The 26,870-nt window shown below is 45.2% G+C and overlaps 1 non-coding gene across 1 annotated transcript; it reads right to left on the bottom strand.

Annotated features, from left to right (window-relative positions):
* Positions 1 to 5,427: 5,427 nt before the first annotated feature.
* LOC135516604 (U7 small nuclear RNA) lies at positions 5,428 to 5,480 on the bottom strand. Its single transcript, XR_010451951.1, has one exon. It is a non-coding gene; the product is annotated as a U7 small nuclear RNA (small nuclear RNA).
* Positions 5,481 to 26,870: the final 21,390 nt, after the last annotated feature.

Genomic DNA, 26,870 nt, shown 5'->3' with positions numbered 1-26,870 from the left:
TTTGAATAGCTGGTTGATAAGCTGAATCAGGTTAGTTACAACTGGGGTTGTCCCTCTCTCCTCATCCACCTCTCCCTCTCCTCTTCTAGGGGGAGTTTAAGGTGTGTGAGCGGTACCTGACCATGGCAGACCTGTGCTGTGCTCTGAAAGAGGGCCGTGTTAAGGAGATGTTTGGCTCTGGTACTGCATGTGTGGTCAGTCCTGTGGGACGCATACTCTACCAGGGAGAGGTACACAACCACAACTCACTACCCTTACAACATATGGATGAATGAATGAATGGATGAATGACTGAATGGATGGATGAATGATGCAATCAAGCAAGCGATCAAAACATTAGAATCAAGCACTTTCACGTTTAACACTTTGTCATAAACCGCTAAACAGCTACTCCAGAAAGTAGTATTTTTAAATTGTGTGTCTCTCTCTCTAGAACCTACATATCCCCTGCCAGGAGGATTTCCCCCAGCTGGCCTCTAGACTGATGAAGGAGCTCACAGATATACGGGTAAGGTGGTCACAGACATCAATTCAACGTCTATTCCACGTTGGTTCAACGTCATTTAATTCAACCAGAGTGAGACACGTGTGACAGAGGTCGATTGTATTGTAACCTCCACTCGCGCTATCAGTTTGGATCCTTTTAGGAGGCGCAGCTGGCTAAGAAGTTGTCGAGTCGGCGGTCACGTGTGTTTGCGAAGCAGTGGATCACTCATTTGAGCCCAGCAAGTGGACAGGGACAGTGAAGGAAGCTGTACTGTTAGGCAAGCACAGTGTCCTCTGTCACGCAATCAACCAAACAGGTACGTCTGTATGCAGGCACTCACAGCAGATGTGGCCTCTCCCACAGTAATGGTAACAGCTGGATGGACGTCAGGGCCTGCCAACTGTCTGACCTAGACTGATGTCATCCTCAGCACACAGACTATTCCATAGAGATACATACTAGATTCATCTCGATTCTGTCTCCTCTGTGTTAGTGTATCAGGGCCATTTTGTATTAGTAAAGTGTAGTGTGTATTCTGCCCTGTAGCTTGCCACATATCTGTATGTTCTACTCTCAATCGCCTTGGTTAAGAGCTGTAAATGGATACCATCCCACTCCCCCTTACTGCCTACCAGAATACCTTTGCTAGTGGGGGTGTTAAACTGAGTGGGTCATTCATTCAGTCTAGATCTTTCTCAGTATCTCTCTCTGTCTGTCTGGCCGTCTCTCTGTTACGTCTGTGAGTTTGTGTTCCTCTCTGCCTCATATCATTTCACCCTGTCAGGGCTAGGTCAGGTGATTATCGTTTTCCCTCTAAATCTCCTCATCGCCACGGCTTTGTGTGAGAGCTTGTGTGTGTCTCCTCTGCCAAACCACTAGTGCTGTGTGTGTAGCTGTGTGGGTGTGGATCTGTGTGTGTGCGTGCCTGCCTGCCTTTGTGTGTAAACCTTATCTGAGTGTATGTGTGGCCCTAGCGATAGCTTCTCTCCCCCTGTAGCTCATTGTGGCGCCGACACACAGCCAGACAGAGGAGATAGGAGGAGGTTCATGTAGAAATGGCCGGGCAGGGATGGGAGATAGAGCAGACACACAGCCCTGAAAGCTCTCATTAAGATGCCTGCTGTAATTACACAAACCTAATTATTGTCTCAGCCTTTGTGATCAAAGCCAAGATGCCGCAAATGACGCTGCTTGACCGAGAGAGAGAAAGAGAGAGAGAGAGTGTGAGAGAGAAAGAGAGTGAGAGAGAGAGAAAGAGAGTGAGAGAGAGAGTGAGAGAGAGAGAGAGAGGCGGGGAGGGGAGAGGGAGAGGGAGAGACGGAGGAGCCTAAATGAACAATAACATCGACAAAATGCAGAAAAATCTCCAGCCTGATGTTAAATCTGTTGACATTTAATTTGGATGAGAAACAGAATGGTGTCCGCCTCCCCAAGAAGAAGACATTGGGCACAAACAAACGCGTTGTCTAAGATGAGGGGAGTGAGGGATGAGAAGAGGGATGAGAAGAGGGATGAAAGATGGGTTTACTAACACGGCCCTCCGTTTCTCTTTCATGTTAATTAGAAATTGCATTTCTTTTGTTTCTCTTCGCGGGTGCTTATTTATTTTCACGACTCTGTCCATTACAACTAATTTGCAACATGAGACGTAAATAATTGGATTTGTCTCCGCGGTTGTCGCAGTTCAGGAACATTCTGTTTTGATTTGGTCGTTGTTTTGTGTGTGGCTGAGTTCGCAAGATTTCTTGGGATATTTGTTCTTTTTTGTTTTGTGTTTGGATGTGCCATTCACTGTGTTGTAGGCAAGGAGTTAAAACAGTTTGCGACTGCTATTGTAATTGTTGGCCTGTTGTTTTATGCCTGTTTGACCCCAGTTTACCTTTGACCTTCTGATGATCTTTTCTCTCATTGGTCACAGTACGGCCCGACCCAGAGTGACTGGTCTGTCCTCGTGCAACCAAGACACAGCGGTGTGGGTATCTGGGACAAGCAAACAGTATACGCCAACATACATGCACACACACACACACACACACACACACACACACACACACACACACACACACACACACACACACACACACACACACACACACACACACACACACACCAAATAACCAGCCGTCAGGGTAACCTCTATATCAGTAAAATCTTGTGTGTGGGTAAACTCTTTTAAATGTGCAATAATCTTACTCAGATTGCAGTATACTGGATGTTCAGTTTGAAATCCCATAGGGTCAGTAGCAATATTATTCCACTCTAACTCCTGCTCAAAATGTGCACGACCTCCACGTTCACACGCCCTGCCCTGCACATCTCAATAGTCTGCCCTGGTGTGGCAGGCCTGCTAAAGTGTGAACTCTAAAATATTACCAGCTTAAGATTTAGAGGAGTAACGTTAGCAATGACCAGCAACTAATGTTAAACCACTTTGACTCAATAGACCTTTAAATGGGTCATGTGACATAGGCAGAGGTTATGTATTTCAGTATCGTTACATGCAAGTGTGTGTTTGAACCCGTGCCATGTGAAAACCTTCTTTTTGAGTATGGTATTTCTATTTTGAATAGAGCATTTTAGAATTGTATTTTGAACAAATATAACCGTTTTAAAGTGAGCTTAAATGGCGGACCAAGTTTCTCAAGGAAAGCACTTTTAGTACTGCTAAAATAGAATGATGAATGAATTCAAAGAGGACACTGGAAATAACACCTGATATATCAGAGTGAGAGAGATCCCTGACGTCTGAAGCTTGGAACCTAGAGTGGTAGAAGGATACACCAACCACTGGTATCAAAGAAAGCACAAGTAGAAGTAGCACGTAGTAATATCATTCCACGCCAGTTGCTGTGCACGAACAAGTGTGTGGTGTTTCATGTCAAAATGTATGTTATATCTACGATCTGTTGATAGTGATATCTAATCAAACATAATACTGGTCATTTGTGTGGTGATGTACTATCTTGGACCAATGTCTGTCATTTACTGTAGACCTGTATTGCCATGATTGACAGATATCTCTGTACCTAGAAAGGGAAGATCTGTTTCTATATATACTTAGATGGAAGAGATATATTTATGTCCTCGATGCAATGCGTCGAGTGATACAATATGGCCTGTTCTGTTGATCCAAATAATAAATATGCACCAAAATATTTGTGTCTACTGAGTCTACTGCATTATGTTCAGTACAGTGCGTGTGTGTGTGTGTGTGTGTGTGTGTGTGTGTGTGTGTGTGTGTGTGTGTGTTTGTGAGTGTGTACCCCTGTGTGTGTGGTTCCCCAGGGCAGGGCCCATGGTTCCTGGCTGAGCTGCCTCCCAGTGAAAATAGGGCTGTTTTGGGGCTGGTTCCAGCCCTGTGCCCTGCGGCAGGCTGGTATAGAGCCCAGCACACACATCTTACCAACTAACCCCCTGGTACAGCTCTCAGCTCCCAAGGCCTTAGATACAGTACTTTTCTCCTTTTGCACTGTAGTCATTTTTAACTGGTTGTTGATCACATGCAGGACAGGAAACTGTAAACAAATTCTCTAACGTGTGGCGGCTTGCAGGAGCATACTTCTCCTTTCCATCCTATCTCCTTCTCCCTCTTCTCCATCTTCTCCCTCTTCTCCTTCTTCTCCCTCTTCTCCCTCTTCTCCCTCTTCTCCCTCTTCTCCTTCTTCTCCCTCTTCTCCCTCTTCTCCCTCTTCTCCCTCTTCTCCTTTTTCTCCCTCTTCTCCCTCTTCTCCCTCTTCTCCTTCTTCTCCCTCTTCTCCTTCTTCTCCCTCTTCTCCCTCTTCTCCTTCTTCTCCCTCTTCTCCTTCTTCTCCCTCTTCTCCCTCTTCTCCTTCTTCTCCCTCTTGACTCAGAGCGTACATCTCATCTCCCTCTATTCTCTCTCTCTTCTCTCTCTTAGTCCTCTCCATCATCTCAGTATTTTCTCTCCTTTCCCTCTTTATTGTCACTCTTCTACTGTTTTCTTTGCTTCCCTGCAGAGTGCCTTGGAGCGGGGAGCTTACACCCACCCTGCCCCCCCCCTCTCTCTCTCTCTCCCCTTCTATTCATTCAATGTTCAATTTAAGGGCTGTATTGGCATGGGAAACATATGTTAACATTGCCAAAGCAAGAGAAATAGAACAAAAGTGAAATAAACAATACAAAATGAACAGTAAACATAACACTCACAAAAGTTTCAAAAGAATAAAGACATCCCTCTCTGTCTGTCTCACTTACAACTCAATGTGGTATCTCAGTCTCCAGATCTGCCTGTGCTTTAGCCAAGTCCTCCAATTTTCCTTGTCAAGCCTAGTCAAGCTATACATGTGCCTGTCTTGTGTTTTTGTGGATTGTAGTATACTGTAGTATTTACTGTAGTGTTTTTGCGGACTGAAGTATTTACTGTAGTGTTTTTGTGGACTGTAGTATACTGTAGCATTTACTGTAGTGTTTTTGCAGACATTACTGTAGTATTTACTGTAGTGTTTTTGCAGACATTACTGTAGTATTTACTGTAGTGTTGTTGCAGACATAACTGTAGTATTTACTGTAGTGTTTTTGTGGACTGTAGTATACTGTAGTATTTACTGTGTGGCTCAGTCGGTAGAGCATGGCGCTTGCAACGCCAAGCGTCGTGGGTTCGATTCCCGCTAGGGCCACCCATATGTAAAAGTAGTGGCCCCAGCCGACTTGTAAGTCGCTTTGGACAAAAGCTTCTGCTAAATGGGATATATTATATTATTAGTGTTTTTGCAGTCATAACTGTAGTATTTACTGTAGTGTTTTTGTGGACTGTAGTATACTGCAGTATTTACTGTAGTGTTTTTGTGGACTGTGGTATACTGTAGTATTTACTGTAGTGTTTTTGCAGACATTACTGTAGTATTTACTGTAGTGTTTTTGCAGACATTACTGTAGTATTTACTGTAGTGTTTTTGTTTTATTATCTTTGACATAGAAGTGGGGGCTTTCTCCTTCAGGAAACCTACTGGAGAAATACTAAAAGAAAATGTTTCGTAACCTGTAGGTCAGTAGGACTGGGTTCTGAACGGAGAGTTCAGAGCTTCTGCTCATTTCTATAACCTGTAGGGAACACAATATATGGTCTATACTTGGAATGTAGGTTTCTCACTTATGTGTGGCAGAAATTGGGATATGGGGAGGGAAATGGGCAAGGTATAGTAATTACTGTAGTAATACTGTAGTAATTACTATAGTATTTTCTTTGTGTGTTTTTTTGGACTGTAATGTTTTGGCTGACATTACTGTAGTATTTACTGCTGAGTGTTTTTGCTGATAATACTGTAGTTTTTACTACAGTATACTACAACATTCTATAGTAAGTATTACACATTATTGAGGGATACCAGTGTGCAGTATAATATTCTACAGTATACTGCAGTTTACTACAGAATTCTATACTAAGTACTGTAGTATTCTACAGTAGACTGTAGTATTTTTTCATGTGGGACTCCTGTGGTGTCGTTGCCCTACACCCAGGCACAAGCAAGGACCCTATCCGCCCTCCTCCTCTCTTCTCCTCTCCCCCTCCTCTTAGCCTGAAGATAAGATGATGTTTTAATTGTCACATCTTATTTAGACAGCAGTGACATTCACTAGGGGACAGCACAGAGTGGAGGGGCGGGTCCAGAGTAATCAAAGGAGATGAGAGGGAGAAAGAAACCGCTGGCGCCCAGTCATGAAGCAGCTGCAGCAGGCAGAACGTAGCTCTGAGCGCTCTCCCTCCCCTTCTCATCGCCGCTCCTTTTCTCCCACAGCCAGGGCATGATCTGATTTGACAAGCACGATGCTGTCATCTTGAGTTTGTCCCATTTGAAATGCTAATTAATGAACTCGCAGCCACTTTGTGTTTCGTTTCGCTCGCCGTTGTTGTTGTTTGTCTTCTATTTGTCTTCTCTTTACACTTTCTCCTTCCCCTCTGCTCTTTCTGAGGCTGGAACTTCACACCCTGGTCTGTGTCTGAGACACAGACAGTGGAGGAAGATGGTATCAGGGTATTTGGCACCATGATGAGGAGTCACAAAGGGTCGGGGACAAACAGGCGTCATGATTGAGACAAACAGAGGCGTCACGATTGAGACAGAGGCATCATGATCAAGACAGAGGCATCATGATCAAGACAGAGGCATCATGATCAAGACAGAGGCATCATGATCAAGACAGAGGCATCATGATCATGACAGAGGCATCATGATCGAGACAAACAGAGGCTTCACGATTGAGACAAACAGAGGCGTCACAATTGAGACAAACAGAGGCATCATGATCAAGACAGAGGCATCATGATCAAGACAGAGGCATCATGCTCAAGACAGAGGCATCATGATCAAGATGGAGGCATCATGATCAAGATGGAGGCATCATGATCAAGATGGAGGCATCATGATCAAGACAGAGGCATCATGATCATGACAGAGGCATCATGATCGAGACAAACAGAGGCTTCACGATTGAGACAAACAGAGGCATCATGATCAAGACAGAGGCATCATGATCAAGACAGAGGCATCATGATCGAGACAAACAGAGGCTTCACGATTGAGACAAACCGATGCGTCATGATTGAGACAAACAGAGGTGTCACGATTGAGACACACAGAGGCGTCACGATTGAGACAGGCGTCAGGATTGAGACAAACAGAGGCGTCATGATCGAGACAAACAGAGGCTTCACGATTGAGACAAACCGATGCGTCACGATTGAGACACACAGAGGCGTCACGATTGAGACAAACAGAGGCGTCACGATTGAGACACACAGAGGCGTCACGATTGAGACACACAGAGGCGTCATGATTGAGACACACAGATGCGTCATGATTGAGACAAACAGAGGCGTCACGATTGAGACACACAGAGGCGTCACGATTGAGACACACAGAGGCGTCTCGATTGAGACACACAGAGGCGTCATGATTGAGACACACAGAGGCGTCATGATTGAGACAAACAGAGGCGTCACGATTGAGACAAACAGAGGCGTCACGATTGAGACAAACAGAGGCGTCACGATTGAGACAAACAGAGGCGTCACGATTGAGACACACAGAGGCGTCACGATTGAGACACACAGAGGCGTCACGATTGAGACAAACAGAGGCATCATGATTGAGACACACAGAGGCGTCATGATTGAGACAAACAGAGGCGTCATGATTGAGACAAACAGAGGCGTCACGATTGAGACAAACAGAGGCGTCACGATTGAGACAAACAGAGGCGTCACGATTGAGACAAACAGAGGCGTCACGATTGAGACACACAGAGGCGTCACGATTGAGACACACAGAGGCGTCACGATTGAGACAAACAGAGGCATCATGATTGAGACACACAGAGGCGTCATGATTGAGACAAACAGAGGCGTCACGATTGAGACAAACAGAGGCGTCACGATTGAGACAAACAGAGGCGTCACGATTGAGACAAACAGAGGCGTCACGATTGAGACACACAGAGGCGTCACGATTGAGACACACAGAGGCGTCACGATTGAGACAAACAGAGGCATCATGATTGAGACAAACAGAGGCATCATGATTGAGACAAATAGAGGCGTCACGATTGAGACAAACAGAGGCATCATGATTGAGACAAACAGACGCATCATGATTGAACACAAACCTCTCTGATTGAGAGTGCTAATGACTGGGAGGCCAGGGATGATCAGCTAATGGCAGACGACTCTCTGTCTCTCAGTTTCTCTCTCTCTATATGTTCTTCTCTCTCTCTCTAACCTCTCTCTCCCTCTCTGTTCGACTTAAAACTGACAGCTCCAGGGGCTAAGACAGCGGAGAAAAAGGGGGTGAGAGAGAAATATAGAATGAGAGAGAAAAAAAAGGAGAACGGAGGCGATTCAAAGGAGAGATGGAGTACTCTATGGCCATGCCCCACATCGCCAGCAGGTGGCGGTAGCAGTGTACACCAGCTGTGGTTACCGCCACTGATCCGTCCCTCACAGCATTAGAGCCAGCCTGCCTCATGTTCCTCATTTCCCCATCTCTGGGATCTTGGATCACTGCCAATCAGAATGAAAATGGATGTAGAAGTAATCTATGTCATGGCTGTCTTAATACCCTAATACAGTGATCAAATCATTTAATCACAAATCATCATCTCCCTCTTCTCTCTCTGTTAAACTCTGCTGTTACATTAAAATGTTTTTATTTTTTTAAATAAGAGCCTCTCTCTGTGTGATTAAGAGGAGATTTAAGCGCTCTGACAGACAGAGCCTAGCTCTCCCTGTCTGATGCCGTGTGATGGGTTTTGTTAGCACCCGGGACAGAACGTTGGGTGTCAGTTGTCGAGATGACATTATATCAACGTTATCCTCGCCTCACACATGTTATCTGCCTTAACAGAGTTTTAGGGAGTTTTAACTCCAGCGCTGCTTAAGGGCTTAAGGATGGAGGGATGGCGGTAATGGAGGGATAGACAGATAGAGATCACTTGTCTCTTCACTCACAGTCACACTAAAGGCTACTGTGGTTTGTGTGACATGCCAATTGTCCTAGCCACAAAATAGACTGGTCACATAATACCCAGATTCTACTGACTTCAGGCCTGTTGATAAAGGTCTAAATGATTTAGATTAGTGTTATCAAGGTCCAAAATGTAGAACAACACCTACTGGGCACAGATGTCAATTCAACGTCTATTCCACGTTAGTTCAACGCAATTTCATTGAAATGACGTTGGAAACAACGTTGATTGGCGTTCCCAGGGGGATGGAACAATGCCATTGTTCAGTTGTAGGGCTTTCAGACTGTTATTAATCTTCCTTCATTGCCATATACAGTCCTCTCAGTGCATCACCCCCTGGCCAACGCTACACTGTCCCGCTCCATCTCCCCACCTCATCCCTCACTTCATCCCTCGCTTCAGGGACACAACACAGACACAGAAGAAAAGGGGTCTAATGTGGGGGTCCAAGTATTTTCCATGTCTTGTGAGTTGTGAGTTGGAGAGAATATTGGTGATGAGGATTTGATTCCGTTTTTCATGCGCTATTTCTGTCCTGCACCTGAACCAATGGGATGCGTCTATATTTTATTTTCCAAAGGGTCATGATAAACTGGCAGTGGAGTTTTGTGTGTGTGTGAGAGAGTGTTTCTGTCTCTCTCTCTGTGTGTGTGTGTGTGTGTGTGTGTTTGTGTGTGTGTGTGTGTGTGTGTGTTTGTGTGTGTGTGTGTGTGTGTGTGTGTGCGTGCGTGCGTGCGTGCGTGTGTGTGAGAGAGAGCGCGTGCATGAGTGTGTGTGAGAGAGAGAGAGAGAGAGAGACGAGTCCTGATGGTGAGTAATGTTCTCCAGGCCTGGCGGCTGGCACTGCTCTGTCTCCCTGCAGGTGGGCATGAGTCACCATACACGCGCACACACACACACACACACACACACACACACACACACACACACACACACACACACACACACACACACACACACACACACACACACACACACACACACACACACACACACACACACACACACACACACACACACACACACACACACACACACACACACACACACACACACCACTCTGCCAGAAGAGAAGCCACCCAGAGCGCCTTGACCACCTCAACCTCCTTCCAGCCTGCAAGCCAGAGGATGTAGCAGCCAACTGGCCAACGGGCACCGAGACAAGCCAGCACTACATACCAGCACAGCACAGGAACAAGGTGCCCCTCTACTTTCTCTTTCGCTCTGTCTCTGTCTTGGTTGCTCTTCCCTCTCAATCACTCTTTCTCTCCCTCTGTTTCCGTCCCTCTCTTGCTTTGCTCTTTCCCTCTCTTCTCCACTCCTCTCTGCTCTTTTTCTCCCTCCCTCCCTCCATCATCAGTCACTCATATCTTATAGAGTCATATTTAATGGTCTATGTGCTGTACAACACTAAAAACCAGCTGTAAATCAATGTTCTATAAGAGATTACTTCACTCTAGGTTGATGGATTCATAGGTTGATGGAACATAGTATTTTATAGTCGACTGATTGGTGTGTGTGTGTGTGTGTGTGTATGTAAATGTCTGTTTGTTTTAAGTACCATAACATACATGAGCTCGGCAGTGTATAGCTGCCTCTAAGTGCTGATAAAACAGTTAAACACTGTAATTGTAATTTACTCCCAGCTGTGCTGATATTCCCAAGAGAGGTAACACCACTCGACACACACACACACACACACACACACACACACACACACACACACACACACTCACACACACTCACACACTCACACACTCACACACACACACACACACACACACACACACACACACACACACACACACACACACACACACACACACACACACACACACACACACACACACACACACACACACACACACACACACACACACACTCACACGCAATCACTCGTCTCGTCCTCTGCATGTTTTAAAAGGCTCCAATTGTAAAGAAGACACCACACACAGCAGTTCCTCTCTCCATATTCAACATCTCTCCCCTGCAGAGTCAGTGGTTTGATCTTTACATGGGAATAGACTTCAGTCCTCTCCACTCTCTCACTACCGCTGTGGCCTGGCACACCCTGCTGGGAGTTGAGGGTCCCTACTGGTCTTTTAGGGATACGTCCCAAATGTTTCCACTGGACTACTTTCCCTACATAGTGCACTACTTTCCCTTTATAGTGCCCTATTTTCCCTTTATAGCGCACTACTTTTGGTCAGAATTAGTGCACTCTAAAGGGAATAGGGTGCCATTTGGGACACAGTCTTACCAGGTACTACTGGTATTTTAGGGGCCACAGGGTTAGAGCGGTAGCTGTGATTTATCATGATTCATCCCATCTGCTATGAACTAAAGAATAGCAGAGCTGGTTACAGAGTCAAAGGGACTCTTTCTCTTAATGAAGATGGAAGTTGCCTTGCTCCTACGATCTTTGTCAAAGTGCAATCTCAGAGTAATGACTGTATGTGTGCATGTGTGGGTAGTCTTTGATTGCAGACTCAGGTTGTTTTGTTTGTTTGTGTGTGTGTGTGTGGGTGTGTGTGTGTGTGTGTGTGTGTGTGTGTGTGTGTGTGTGTGTGTGTGTGTGTGTGTGTGTGTGTGTGCGTGCGTGCGTGTTTGTGCTTGTGAATGCATGTGTGTGGTCTCTCACCCCTCACATCAATAATGCACTATGCCATGGGGCAGCTCAGGGACTGAGTTACTTTGCTCTCCTCCTTTATCTCTCCTCTCCTTTTCTCCTCTTCCCTCTCTTCTTCCTCCTCCACGTTCTCTCTCGCTCCCCTCCTGAACCTTCAGCCTTGTTTACGGTCAGCCTCCCTTCACTCCCACAGAGAGTACTAACACAATAACAGCCTAACCGTACAGAGAAGAACACTCTCTTAGTCAGAACATCCGTTCCCATTAGTTAGTTCAGATGAAACATCAATGAAATGCCATTTCACAGAACTCCTCTTTGAATCGACGGTGACCCAGCATGTTCAGGTAGCTTCACAGTGAGAGAACCAATGTCAGCTGTAGACTATGCCAGCTGGAAGCAGGGTTGTAACCTTGTGTGTTTCTAATAGTGTTTGTTCCAGGCTTTGAGGCGAGCGGAGTGTGAGGAGATGTGAGAAGGAGAAGAAGAACACAGGGAGCTTGGACAGGGCCAGGGACAAATAGTAATGAAGACCCATCTTTGTGTTTTCTCTTGGAGCTACAGAGCTATGGAAACTGCTGCCGTACACAGATGCAGACCCATTCCTTTGTCTTGCCTCCCGTGACCTGTTCTGATGTTCTCCGACCTGTGGTTGGAGGCTGAATAGCAGCAGATCAATGTGTTTTCTTCCTATTAGCTATAAAGCATCAATAGCCCCTCCATCCCTCCTCCATCCCTCCTTCCCATCTTAGATTACTGCATGCCCACACATTACTACTGTATTTGAAACTTTATTGATATCTATCTATCTATCTATCTATCTATCTATCTATCTATCTATCTATCTATCTATCTATCTATCTATCTATCTATCTATCTATCTATCTATCTAGGTAGGTAGACCACTACCTCTCTCTCTCTCTCTCTCTCTCTCTCTCTCTCTCTCTCTCTTCTGGTTGTTTCTCCATTTCTCCTCTCTTCCCTTCTCTTCTGTGTGTGTGTTTGTGTCTGTGTCTGTGTTGTCAGCATAGTTAATCTGTTCCAGTGTCACTGCTGTTAATCCCTACTGTAGGATGACACTGTGTCTCTCTTTTAACCTCTCTGCAGTGACAGGGACGGGGGGAGGGTTGAGGTAGAGAGAAATAAATAGATGGAGAGAAGAGCTCTAGCAGGAGAGAGAAAGGGATGGAGAGGGGGAGAGAGAGAGATATTGAGGGATAACGGGAAGGCAAGACAGTCAGAGTGAAAGGGAGAGGTTAGTTAAGAGAGGAAGGGGAGTTACCCCACGGCAGTGTTTCCTGATGTCTAAATTAAGACCACATACTGTACCTCTCCTCTATGTCACTAAAACAACAGAGCTGTCTCCGTCGGAGGATTTATGAATGTAGGCAGAGAGAGAGGGTGTGGGGGGTTACGTAAACGGCCCATTGTGTGTGCGTTTCTCATTGTGTGTGTGTGTGTATCTGGACTATATTTGTGTGTGTGTGTGTGTGCGTGTGTCTACCATGTCTGCCAGTGTGTGTGTGTGTGCGTGTGTGCGCGCGTGTGTGTGTGTGTGTGTGTGTGTGTAAGTGTGTGTTGGAATGTGCGTTTGTGCATGTGTGTGCGTGTTTGTGTATGTGTGTGTGTATAAGTGTTGCGGTGGCGAGGGTTAACTGAGCTGCTCTGTCAGTGCAGTTTGATTAGGTGATCTCAGCTTCATATTCCCCACAGGAGAATAAAGAGCAGCTATTTCCTCTGCAAACACAGAGCAGGACAAAGGAGCCATTGACGGGAGTGGGGGGCCTCTGTAGGCCCTCACCGAACCCCCCAGCCCCAGGCTCTGTTAGTGGGGCCTGACGCGACCTGTGTGATATTGTATGTTTGTGAATGCGTGTGTGTGTGTGCACTTGCATGTGAGGTTAGGAATAGGTGTGTGTGTGTCTGTGTCTGTGTCTGTGTGTGTGTGTGTGTGTGTGTGTGTGTGTGTGTGTGTGTGTGTGTGTGTGTGTGTGTGTGTGTGTGTGTGTGTGTGTGTGCACTTGCATGTGAGGTTAGGAATAGGTGTGTGTGTGTCTGTGTCTGTGTCTGTGTGTGTGTGTGTGTGTACGTGTGTGTGTGTGTGTGTGTGTGTGTGTGTGTGTGTGTGTGTGTGTGTGTGTGTGTGTGTGTGTGTGTGTGTGTGTGTGTGTGTGTGTGTGTGTGTGTGTGTGTGTGTGTGTGTGTGTACGTGTGTACGTGTGTACGTGTGTACGTGTGCATGCGTGTGTGCATGCGTGTGTGCATGCGTGTGTGCATGCGTGAGTGTGTAGGACTGACTGGGCCCAGGCAAAGACAACATTACTGGTGCCCCCGTCCCTGGTCCTGACTGAGGCTGGGTAAGGCAGAGAGGAGAAACACTCCCCCCAGACTATTTGCTGTATAAGGGACACTCTAGACTAGAGGTGGGGCCCAAGACTAGAGTTTGAAGTGTGGTGTACTGAGATCAGTTTTACATACAGTACAGACGCACACACACCCCTTCCCCACACACACCTAAAACATAAATCCGTATGAAACAAAATCCATACTGTATGTGTGTGTTAGGGTGGTAATACAGCAGGGGTATATAGATATTAGGACGATAGTATTACTGTAACAATATTGGGCTGTCTTATTGTTATTGACTGTAATTGCCAATATTTTCTTTTTTTTAATGAGGGCTTCACATAAAACTAAACAAAAATCACCAATGACCTGCTGTGACTGTGAGTAGACAGAAACGTCTGAAATGCACTTAACCAAAGCATTCCAATGTGAATTCCAGTGAATGTGAGTTAATATGGCCATAACTACATTACAGGGACAGCAGTCAGACATATTCAGTGGCCGGGGTTTGGCTGGACTCCCAGAGACTGCGAGGGAGCGAGGGAGCGAGGGGGAGGGAGGGAGGGAGGGAGGGAGGGAGGGAGGGAGGGGGAGCGAGGGAGGGAGTGAGTGAGAGGAATGTATGTAGAGATAGAGAGGAGAGAAGGGGACAGAGAAATACAGTGCATTCGGAAAGTATTCAGACCCCTTTACTTTTTCCACATTTTGTTATGTTACAGTTTTTTCCCCTCATCAATCTACACACAATACCCCATAATGACAAAGCAAAAACAGGTTTTTAGACATTTTTGCTAATAAAAAAAAGAACTGAAATATCACATTTACAAAGTATTTAGACTCTTTACTCAGTGCTTTGTTGAAGCACCTTTGGCAGCGATTACAGCCTTGAGTGTTCTTGGGTATGACGCTACAATCTTGGCACACCTGTATTTGGGGAGTTTCTCCCATTCTTCTCTGCATATCCTCTCAAGCTCTGTCAGCTTAGAATGGGAGCGTTGCTGCACAGCTATTTTCAGGTCTCTCCAGAGATGTTTGATCGGGTTCAAGTCCGGGCTCTGTCTGGGCCACTCAAGGACATTCAGAGACTTGTCCCAAAGCCACTCCTGTGTTGTCTTAGCTGTGTGCTTAAACTCGTTGTCTTGTTGGAAGGTGAACCACCCCAGTCTGAGGTCCTGAGCACTCTGGAGTAGGTTTTCATTAAGGATCTCTCTGTACTTTTCTCTGTTCATCTTTGCCTCGATCCTGACTAGTCTCCCAATCCTTGCCGCTGAAATCCATCCCCACAGCATGATGCTACTAACACCATGCTTCACCGTAGGGATGGTGCCAGGTTTCCTCCAGAAGTGATGCTTAGCATTCAGGCCAAAGAGTTCAATCTTGGTTTCATCAGACCAGAGAATCTTGTTTCTCGTGGTCTGAGAGTCTTTATAGGTTCCAGTTGGCAAACTCCAAGCGGGCTGTCATGTGCCTTTTACTGAGGAGTGGCTTCCGTCTGGCCCCTCTACCATAAAGGCCTGATTGGTGGAGTGCTGCAGAGATGGTTGTCCTTCTGGAAGGATCTCCCATCTCCACAGAGGAACTCTAGAGCTCTGTCAGAGTGACCATCGGGTTCTTGGTCATATCCCTCACCAAGGCCTTTCTCCCCCGATTGCTCAGTTTGGCTGCTGGGAGGCCAGGTCTAGGAAGAGTCTTCGTGGTTCCAATCTTCTTCCATTTAAGAATGATGGAGGCCACTGTGTTCTTGGGGCCTTCAATCATGCAGACATTTTTTGGTACCCTTCCTCAGATCTGTGCCTTGACACAATCCTGTCTCGTAGCTCTGCAGACAATTCCTTCGACCCCATAGCTTGGTTTTTGCTCTGACATGCGCTGTCAACTGTGGAACCTTATATAGACAGGTGTGTGCCTTTCCAAATCATGTCCAATCAATTGAATTTACCACAGGTGGACTAAAATCAAGTTGTAGAAACATCTCAAGGATGATCATCGGAAACAAGTCTCATAGCAAAGGGTCTGAATAATTATGTAAATAAGGTTTCTCTGTTTTTTGTTTTTTATACATGACATGTTTTCTCTTTGTCATTAATGAATATTGTGTGTAGATTGCTGAGGATAATTTAAAAAAATCAATTTTAGATAAGGCTGTAACTTGTGGAAAAAGTGGAAAAATGTGGAAAAAGTCAAAGGGTCTGAATACTTCCCGAAGGCACTGTATATAAAGAGAATAGGGGCAGCTCTTGCCAGACAGAGACAACATGAGAGAGGATATTTTGTTTTTAATTTTAGTTTTACATTTTAGTCATTTCGCAGATGCTCTTCTACAGAGCGACTTACATGAGCAATTAGAGTTAAGAGTTAGAGTTAAGTGCCTTGCTCAAGATTGTTCACCTAGTTGGCTCGGGGATTCGAACCAGCTTGTTTTTGGTTACTGGCCCATTGCTAGAATACCTTAAACAGGGAATCCCAATTCACACCAGGGTCTCTTTTTAAATGATGCCCTGTGTTATAACAATCAACAAACCAAACATTTTAAACAAATACAATTGCATACAGAGCAGAAATTATATACAGAGGAAAATTATTTGATTTTACAAGTACATTTCTCAATGAACAGGTCCTATATTAAAGTCTTAAAGTGACCCATTGAAATCAGAAAACCGAGCTCTAATATTTGCTGAAGATGCCAAAAGACAGCGCTACAGGGAAACAGGACGGACAGCTGATGATCCTCGCAGTGGCAGACCACGTGTAACAACACCTGCACAGGATTGGTTCATCCGAACATCATACCTGCGGGACAGGTACAGGATGGCAACAACAACTGCCCGAGTTACACCAGGAAGCCACAATCCCTCCATCAGTGCTTAGACTGTTTGCAATAGGCTGAGAGAGGCTGGACTGAGTGCTTGTAGGCCAGTTGTGAGGCAGGTCCTCACCAGACATCACCGGCAACAAAGTCGCCTATTTACAAAATCCCACCGTCGCTGGACCAGACAGGACTGGCAAAAAGTGCTCTTCACTGATGAGCCGCGGTTTTGTCTCACCAGGGGTGATGGTCTGATTCATGTTTATCATCGAAGGAATGATCGTTACACCGAGGCCTGTACTCTGGAGAGGGATCGATTTGGAGGTGGAGGGTCTGTCATGGTCTGGGGCGGTGTGTCACAGCATCATCGGACTGAGCGTTACAGGGAAGACATCCTCCACCCTCATGTGGTACCCTTCCAGCATGTCAATGCCACCAGCCACACTGCTCGTTTTGTGCATTATTTCCTGCAAGACAGGAATGTCAGTCTTCTGCCATGGCCAGCGAAGATCCCGGATCTCAATCCCATTGAGCACGTCTGGGACCTGTTGGATCGGAGGGTGAAGGCTAGGGTCATTCCCCCCAGAAATGTCCAGGAACTCGCAGATGCCTTGGTGGAAGAGTGGGGTAACATCTCACAGCAAGAATGGGCAAATCTGGTGCAGTCCACGAGGAGGAGATGCACTGCAGTACTTAATGCAGCTGGTGGCCACACCAGAAACCGAGTGATACTTTTGATTTTGACACCCCATTTTGTTCAGGGACACATTATTCCATTTCTGTTAGTCACATATCTGTGGAACTTGTTCAGTTTATGTCTCAGTTGTTGAATCTTGTTATGTTCATACAAATATTTACACATGTTAAGTTTGCCGAAAATAAATGTAATTGACAGTGAGAGGATGTTTATAAGGAAGGTAATCAGGGAGTTGATGGAGTCCAGGCAAGTCTGAAGATGAGCAGGTGCGCATAACGATGGTGACAGGTGTACGCACACGTGACAGCCAGCATGGGGGAAATTGAATACCGAGACTACCTCAATCATCTGAACTGGAATAACCATCTCAGTAATGGGTGTAATAAGTCCAACTACTAACAGATTGGATTATTTATCGAAAAATGTATGCTTTTTTCTTTGTGTAGCATAATATTAATCAACCAATCAATGTACATGCAAAAGCACAGATATATACATAAAAAACTATTCTGAAATTCACCCTGCAAAGCCTTCCAAAGAACTGTTATTGCTTTCCAAATAATCCTTCTTGCCTTCCAAAGAATCACCAAAGAACCCTTTCATCTAAAAATGGTTCTTAGGATGTTTAAGGTTCTAGGTAGAACCCTTTGCCTTACAAAGAACCCTTGTCTTCCAAAAAGGGTTCTTCAGATCAAAACAGTTCTGGGTAGAACCCGATCCCTTCGGAAAGAACCCTTTTGGAAGTGGAGGCCTTTTTTCTAAGAGTGCAGGGAACATGGAAAAGTAGCATACTTTGGGTGCTTGTCTGATATTCACTAGATCTCCAGAATAGAAGGGAAGTGAGGTAGATCGGGACTCATAGAAGAACTGTTTTGTAAACAAATAAGAGCCAACGCTGAGCTCTTCCCGGAGGTCAGGGATGGCCAGCCCATTCACAACCAATAAGAAAGTCTTATAATATAATAATGTTATCTGAGGAACACGCATAAAGGGTTTCTCTCTTTTATTCTTTCTTTGTCCTCTCTTTCTTCCCTCTCTCTCGTTGATCCTTGAACGCAATGTTCTGCTGTTCATTGTACATCATTAATACCTCTTCCTCAGCCTCAAACACATGTGAAGCTCTTGCTCTCCTCTCTCTCTCCTCTCTACAGCAAGAGGTTAATAGAGGGGCCTCACACAACAGCTGGGTGCTGATAGATAGATAGATAGAGATAGATAGATGGATAGATAGACAGATGAGACTGATCTCCCTCTGGACTCCCTGCTCTGGTTAAAAGTAGTGCAAAATATATATGGAATATGGTGCCATTTCAGTCTCAGCCATAGAGGGAGTTATTTGGAGAAGATTCCTGTGCATTTATTCCGGAGTAGAATCGCCAAGAGCCCAGGGATTCTGCTAATGTCTGTGTGAAAGACACAATCTGCCACCAAAACCCTGCTTGGCGGGTCAAAAGCCTTTCAGCGGCGTTACTGGAAACCAACGAAACGCTCCAAATGACACCCGTTTACAGTCCCTATGAGCACTGGTCAAAAGTAGTAAACTATATAGGGAATACATTCTTAGAAAAAAAGGTGCTATCTAGAACCTAAAAGGGTTCTTCGGCTGTCCCCATATGAGAACCCTTTGCAGAACCCTTTTTGATTCCAGGTAGAACCCTTTTGGTTCCATGTAGAACCCTTTACACATAGGGTTCTACATGGAACCCAAAATTGTTCTAACTGGAGACAAAAAAAGTTCAAGCTGGAACCAAAAAAGGGTTCTCCTATGGGGACAGCCAAAGAACCCCTTTGGAACCAAAAAAGGTTCCAAAAAAAGGTTCTAAGAGTGTAGGGTGCCATTTGGGACACATATCAACGTAACACTATTGGAGAAAAGCCTTCCTGTTAGCTTATAGAGGCAAGCTCTAAATTGTTACCATTACCTTTGGAGAAAATAGACAAGGACATCGAAAAATTCTGCTAAATAAATTATGAATGTGATTATTTCCTATTCAATTGGACTGCCCCCTTTGCACGATCAAAACTGGATTGTGTTCAGATATTTTGTTTCTATTACTGGGAGCGAGGGAGGAGAGCGAGAGAGAGAGAGAGAGAGAGAACAAGTGAAACAGCAGTAAGGCAGACCTTAGGGGCATTTATCTTTGTGTGACAGACCATGTTACTGTGTCAGGTTCCTGTTTGTGTCTTCTCCATTGAGGTGGTGATGTGAAGGCTGTGTGAGTGCGTGCGTGAGTGTTTGCTTGTGTATAGTATGTGTTTGGGTATGTAGGTTTACTGTGTGCGTGTGTATCCCTCTGTCTCCTGGCACACACTAAATAAAGCTGTGTTCAGACTGTGAGGCTGGGCTGGTTCCGGTGGCTCCTTATTCAGATCTATATTAAGGCTGTGGGACTGAGGACCGGGTTTTCGGGGTGTGGTCAGGCAGGGGCCCTGTGTGGCTGTGAAATACCGATGGCCCTAGGGACCTACCTGGAAAACAACTTGATTAACCACATGCACTCACACAGCCCACACACCTCTGTCTACCGGAGAGTTAGAGTATCAGCGACAGGAAGTCCCACACAGCCATTTCCTGTTGGGTCCAGGAACAATGGCCATTGTCACTATGGCGACTCGGTGAGCTGATATGGTGTGACCTCACCTCCGTACACCCATGTACCATAGTGTGTGTTTATTCTCCATTGAAGGGCGATAATTTGCCCATCCTTTAAATAGAGCGAGCGATGAAAGATTGAATAGGATGTGGAGCCGCATAAATACGAAAAACAAAACAGAGCGAAACAAACAAGTTTTCAAAACAGCATTGTTGTCTAAAACTCATTTGTCTGACAGGTTGATATTTATAAATTTTTTAAGGTCTCTGTATCCAAAATGTCTCTATCATTCTGGTCAGTGTGACTGTTTCAGAGATGGGTTGTTTTTTTATTTTACCTTTATTTAACCAGGCAAGTCAGTTAACAAATTCTTATTTTCAATGACGGCCTGGGAACAGTGGGTTAACTGCCTGTTCAGGGGCAGAATGACAGATTTGTACCTTGTCAGCTCGGGGGTTTGAACTTGCAACCTTCTGGTTACTAGTCCAACGCTCTAACCACTAGGCTACCCTGCCGCCCCAGTTGATAGGCCTTCGCTGAAAAATGTTTACTCTTGATACTGCACCCACTGTCATCATAAAGATGATGTGAGGGCCTGTGTGCCTGTGTGTGTGCCTGTGTGTGTGTGTGTGTGTGTGTGTGTGTGTGTGTGTGTGTTTCAGTAGCTCTCTGTCCCCATCTGGAGTCAGCAGCTGCTGTCTGGATGCTTTTGGGAATTAAACTCTTCACACAATCTGTTTCTCCACCCCTCCATCCCTCTACCTTAATGACTCCACCTCTCCATCTCTCTACCTCAATGACTCCACCTCTCCATCTCTCTACCTTAATGACTCCACGTCTCCACCTCTCTACCTGAATGACTCCACCTCTCCATCTCTCTACCTTAATGACTCCACCTCTCCATCTCTCTACCTTAATCACTCCACCTCTCCATCTCTCTACCTTAATGACTCCACCTCTCCATCTCTCTACCTCAATGACTCCACCTCTCCATCTCTCTACCTTAATGACTCCACGTCTCCACCTCTCTACCTGAATGACTCCACCTCTCCATCTCTCTACCTTAATGACTCCACCTCTCCATCTCTCTACCTTAATCACTCCACCTCTCCATCTCTCTACCTTAATGACTCCACCTCTCCATCTCTCTACCTCAATGACACTACCTCTCCATCTCTCTACCTCTCCATCTCTCTACCTCCTTCCCTTCACTGTCACACCATCTCTTTCCCTCCACCTCTCCATCTCTCTACCTCAATGACACTACCTCTCCATCTCTCTACCTCAATGACAGTACCTCTCCATCTCTCTACCTCTCCATCTCTCGACCTCCTTCCCTTCACTGTCACACCATCTCTTTCCCTCCACCTCTCCATCTCTCTACCTCAATCACACTACCTCTCCATCTCTCTACCTCAATGACACTACCTTTCCATCTCTCTACCTCAATGACCCTACTGCTCCATCTCTCTACCTCAATGACCCAACCTCTCCATCTCTCTACCTCAATGACACTACCTCTCCATCTCTCTACCTCAATGACCCTACCTCTCCATCTCTCCACCTCAATGACCCAACCTCTCCATCTCTCTACCTCAATGACCCTACCCCTCCATCTCTCTACCTCCTTCCCTTCACTGTCACACCATCTCTTTCCTTCTATCTCTCCATCTCTAACTGATCCTGCTCGGACCTTGGGTAGAACTCAATGGAGTTGGAGGGACATCAAATGTGTGTCTGTATGTGTTCTGTGTGTGCTTGAGTGTGTTTTTGCATTCTGTTCTGTAATGTGTGTGTATGTGTGTTAATGTGAGTGTGTGTGTGGCTTTGGGGGTGATTGAGTTTTATCCCACTGCCACAGAGGATGTGTCATTCTGACTCCTTTGTTCAGTGTAGCAGAGCCTTGTCGCTATGACTCTGTGTGTGTGTGTGTGTGTGTGTGTGTGTGTGTGTGTGTGTGTGTGTGTGTGTGTGTGTGTGTGTGTGTGTGTGTGTGTGTGTGTGTGTGTGTGTGTGTGTGTGTGTGTGTGTGTGTGTGTGTGTGTGTGCGCCATGTGCCTGTGTGTTTTGTGTGCGCATGTGCCTGTGTGTTTTAGTTATTAGTCACTCAGTCTGTCTCGAGACGCCTTTTTTCTTCAAATAATTTCTAAGTAATAAATCCATAAGCAGACAGATGTAAGCTGGGGACCAAATACACCCATATATTAGACATCTACTATATTAGACATATATCTCTCTTGATGCTTGACGTTAGCTGATGAGGAAGAAATGCAGTCACATTCCTCTCTGTAAAATCCTAAAGAGATTTAGCCATTCTCATTCCTCCCCATGTGTTGGACTGTTAAGACAGAGACTAAGTAATATATGTCTGTTCTGACTACTTAAAGTGTGTATCCTCTCCTAAATCCTAATATTTTTGGAGGGTTTTGATAGATTCAAAACGTTGTGTCCATCATTGGAGGCTGCTGAGGAGAGAACAGCGCGTAATAATGTCCAGAACAGAGCAAATGGAATGGCATCCTACACCTGGGAACAATGTGTTTGTCGTATATGATACCATTCCACTGATTCCTCTCCAGTCATTACCACGAGCCCGTCCTCCCCAATTAAGGTGCCACCAACCTCCTGTGGTGTCAATAGATCCAAAACAGTGTAAATACTCTACTGAGGAAAAATGTAGAAAGACACGTTTTACCGACCCCCCCCCCCCCACACACACACACACACACAATGAACCTTGACACTTGAAGCTAGAAAAAGAAGGTCTCTGAACTGCTAACAAAAATGAAAGAGAAACACTAAGGTCATTCATTCCCTTGTCTCTCTGGAACAGATTTGACCAAATCACACTGTATTTTAAACAGGATTATTTATTCCCTGGTTTACAATGACTTTACTCTTTGACATTGTCACAATCACATTAGAGGGAACTATTATACAGAAACAGATGCTGTGTCCCCTTTTTAGCGTAGCTGTGTCCTAATTACACCTACTTTGAAATGAGTGTTTGTATTATTGTAATTGAGTTGCACAATGACATAGCAAAAAGCCTCAGTAATGACAGATTATAATTCATTATGATTCTCTATAATACTGTCCAGCTGCTGCCTTTTCTCTGTCCTGCAAATGAAACTAATCCGGACATAACTGGACATTTAATAAGTTTAATTCTTGTTCTTTCAGCAGGTCTGTCCAAATCAAATGTAATTGAGTGAGTGGGACTGTGTTGTCTGGAGGGGTTTGCGAAAACAGGAAAGAAATTATATCCTTTGCAAGACGGAAATAATTCCTCTTCTATTTTATTATTTTAAGTAAACACCTGTAAAGGTAACAGTATAATCGACAAGATACATAACTGAAATGCCTTTGTTAATTTCTGTGTAATGCTGTTTCAAAACAGTATTGGTTTGTTCCGTGTCTCAGTACAAACATATTGATTGTTTTGAGGAACCAGAAGCCCATCTGCATCTGTTTAGCCCAGATTCTACATTTGGCCTACTTCTGTCCCGCAGACCACACACACACGCACTCACGCACGCACTCACGTGCACACACACACACACACACACACACACACACACACACACACACACACACACACACACACACACACACACACACACACACACACACACACACACACACACACACACTGGCCTGGATCCATAGAAGGAAACCCATGTACACAGGCCTGTTTGCTTAGCCTCTTTCAACCCATTTCCATCTCACACAGGCCTTACAGATATAAAGTAGATGTCGTATGGTACATACAGTACATTAGGAAAGTATTCAGACCCCTTCCCTTTTTCCACATTTTGTTGTTACAGCTTTATTCTAAAATGGATTATGACTTAGTCATTATGGGTTATGACAATTCTAAGTTAAAACAGGCTTTTTGAAGTGTTTGCAAATGTGTTACAGATAAAAACAGAAATATCTTATTTACATAACTATTCAGACCCTTTGATATGAGACTAGATATTGTGCTCAGGCGCATCCTGTTTCCATTGATTATCCTTGAGATGTTTCAACAACTTGATTGGAGTCCACCTGTGGTAAATTCAATTGATTGGACATGATTTGGAAAGGCACACACCTTTATGGTAGAGTGGCCAGACATTAGGCTCTCCTCAATAAAAGGCACATGACAGCCCGCTTGGAGTTTGCCAAAAGGCACCTAAAGGACTCAAACCATGAGAAACAAGATTCTCTGGTCTGATGAAATCAAGATTGAACTCTTTGACCTGAATGCCAAGCGTCACATCTGGAGGAAACCTGGCACCATACCTACGGTGAAGCATGGTAGTGGCAGCACCATGTTGTGGAGATGTTTTTCAGCGGCAGGTACTGGGAGACTAGTCAGGATCGAGGGAAAGACAAATGGAGCAAAGTACAGAGAGATCCTTAATGAAAACCTGCTCCAGAGCGTTCTGGACCTCAGACTGGGTCTATGCCCTCCAGCGACCCATGAAACAGGCAAAGTGTCAATACAGGACTATTATTAAATCCTACTACACTGGCTCCAACGCTCGTCGGCTGTGGCAAGGCCTGCAAACTATTACAGAATACAAAGGTGAGTCCGGCCATGAGCTGCCCAGTGACACAAGCCTACCAGATGAGCTAAATTAATTCTATGCGCGCTTCAAGGCAAGCAACAATGAAGCGTGTATGAGACCACCAGCTGTTCCGGACGACTGTGTGATCACACTCTCCGTAGCCGATGTGAGTAAGGCCGCAGGGTCGCAGGGCCAGACGGATTACCAGGAAGTGTACTCAGAGCATGCGCTGATCAACTGGCAAGTGTCTTCACTGACATTTTCAACCTGTCCCTGACTGAGTGTGTAATACCTACATGTTTCAAACAGACCACCATAGTCCCTGTGCCCAAGAACACCATGGTAACCTGCCTAAATGACTTCCGACCTGTAGCACTCACGTATGTAGCCATGAAGTGCTTTGAAAGGCTGATCTTGGCTCACATCAACACCATCATCCCAGAAACCCTAGACCCACTCCAATTTGCATACCGCCCCAACAGATCAACACATGATGCACTCCACACTGCCCTTTCCCGCCTGGACAAAAGGAACACCTACGTGAGAATGCTGTTCATTGACTACAGCTCAGCATTCAACACCATAGTGCCCTCAAAGCTCATCACTAAGCTAAGGACCCTGGGACTAAACACCTCCCTCTGCAACTGGATCCTGGACTTCCTGACAGGCCGCCCCCAGGTGGTAAGAGTAGGCAACAACACATCTGCCATGCTGATCCTCAACATGGGGGTAATCTAATAGAAGTTAACTGCTTAACGTTACCCTGAATTGTGAATGTCTTTGAATGTTGGGCCTCTTGTCCAGATCAGTGGTGCCTGCATAGTACTTTGCCTGGTTGGAAAGATAAAAGTACATCTCCTCGAGGGATGCCATTGAAGTGCAAGCTACATACAAATAAAAAGCTACAATAACAGTTACATTTGATAGCTAAATAAAATGGTGTAGCTGGCTCGCTGACTAGGCAGGCTGAGGTAAATAAGTACAGTAGCTAACCACGTCAACCTAAAAACAGCTTAAATGATGTATTCCTATTTAACAATACGTTCTTATTTAGAGACAAATATATGGTAAAGAAAGAGTGTTCTCTTACCTATCTTTTCGGTCTTCCGAAGCAGTAAGTAGTCACCGTCGATATCACCGTCGTTGGAGAGCAATTCTGAGGTAATGATTATGCAAGTGCTTATGAGATGAAATAGAATTAGAACTGCCCGCGTCCTCCGTCCTTCGCGACCACTACCAAGTAAAATAGAGCCAAGCAACCAGCATTGCAACGGATGCCTTGGTTCATTACGTAACCCGGTCAGAATTTGGTGGTTGCATCCCACCTGGTATGGCAACTGCTCAGCCTCCGACCGCAAGGCTCCTGCAGAGAGTAGTGCGTACAGCCCAGTACATCACTGGGGCCAAGCTTCCTGCCATCCAGGACCTCTATACCAGGCGGTGTCAGAGGAAAGCCCTAAAATTGCCAAAGACCCCAGCGACCCTATTCATAGACTTTTCCCTCTGCTACCGCACAGCAAGTGGTACTGGAGCACCAAGTCTAGGTCCAAAAGGCTTCTTAATAGCTTCTACCCCTAAACCATAAGGCTGTTGAACAGCTAATCAAATGGCTACCTGTATTATTTGCATTGAACCCCCTCTTTTTACTCTGCTACTACTCGCTGTTTATTAAACTGTACCCCCGCACATCGGTACCGGTACTCCCTGTACAGTATATAGTCTCGTTATTGTTATTTTAGTGTTACTCTTTTATTTTTTTTACTTCAGCTTATTTAGTAAATATTTCTCTTGTTTTTCTTAAAACTGCATTCTTGGTTAAGGGCTTGTAAGTAAGCATTTCACGGTAAGGTACAATACAATTTGATTTGAGGTTCACCTTTCAACAGGACAACGACCCTAAGCAGGCAGTCAAGACAACGCAGGAGTGGCATCGGGACAAGTCCCTGAATGTCCTTGAGTGGCCCAGCCAGAGTCCGGACTTGAACCCGATCGAACATCTCTGGAGAGACCTGAAAAAAACTGTGCAGCAACGCTCCCCATCCAACCTGACAGAGCTTGAGAGGATCTGCAGAAAAGAATGGGAGAAACTCCCCAAATACAGGTGTGCCAAGCTTGCAGCGTCATACCCAAGAAGCCTCAAGGCTGTAATATCTGCCAAAGGTGCTTCAACAAAGTACTGAGTGAAGGGTCTGAATACTTATGTATATGTGATATTTCTGTTGTTGTTTATACATACATATTTCTAAAAACCTGTTTTTGCTTTGTCATTGTAATATA

This window comes from Oncorhynchus masou, chromosome 27 (assembly GCF_036934945.1).
Source record: "Oncorhynchus masou masou isolate Uvic2021 chromosome 27, UVic_Omas_1.1, whole genome shotgun sequence".
Taxonomy (NCBI): Eukaryota; Metazoa; Chordata; class Actinopteri; order Salmoniformes; family Salmonidae; genus Oncorhynchus; species Oncorhynchus masou.
The sequence above is the reverse complement of the archived record's forward strand: the minus strand, read 5'-3'. Positions and strand labels throughout refer to the sequence as shown.